Here is a 451-nt window from a genome sequence, read left to right as displayed (position 1 = left end):
AAGAGTTGCTGACAGTTTAAGGACAGTGGAGACTACACACTGGACTATGGTGTGACCAGAGTGGCTTAGGGATAACTGATCCTGCCTTGTGGGACAAACCCCAGATCAGGGAATGGCAACACTTCCAAGGTTATGGTACCAAGCTGTGTTTTTGTGTTTCCTAAAATACAGCAGAAATCTGAGAACCGAGAGATCCTACCTCCGAACCAGGCCAGATGTTGACAAGCTTGTCAGCTGGTATTAGGGCTTTGAATTAAATCAAGAGCTTGCACAGACCACTCTGTTCAGGTTGCATGACTTCCAGTTCATCATGGTGAATATACAGAGTCATAAAATGATGGAATTCTAAGGATTGGAATGGACCTTACAAATAATCTAGTCCCAACCCCCTGCCCTGGGCAGGGACACCTCCCACCACACCAGGTTGCTCAAGGCTTCAGCCAACCTGGCT

This window comes from Acanthisitta chloris, unplaced genomic scaffold (genome assembly GCF_000695815.1).
Source record: "Acanthisitta chloris isolate BGI_N310 unplaced genomic scaffold, ASM69581v1 scaffold39147, whole genome shotgun sequence".
Classification (NCBI taxonomy): Eukaryota; Metazoa; Chordata; class Aves; order Passeriformes; family Acanthisittidae; genus Acanthisitta; species Acanthisitta chloris.
The sequence above is the reverse complement of the archived record's forward strand: the minus strand, read 5'-3'. Positions refer to the sequence as shown.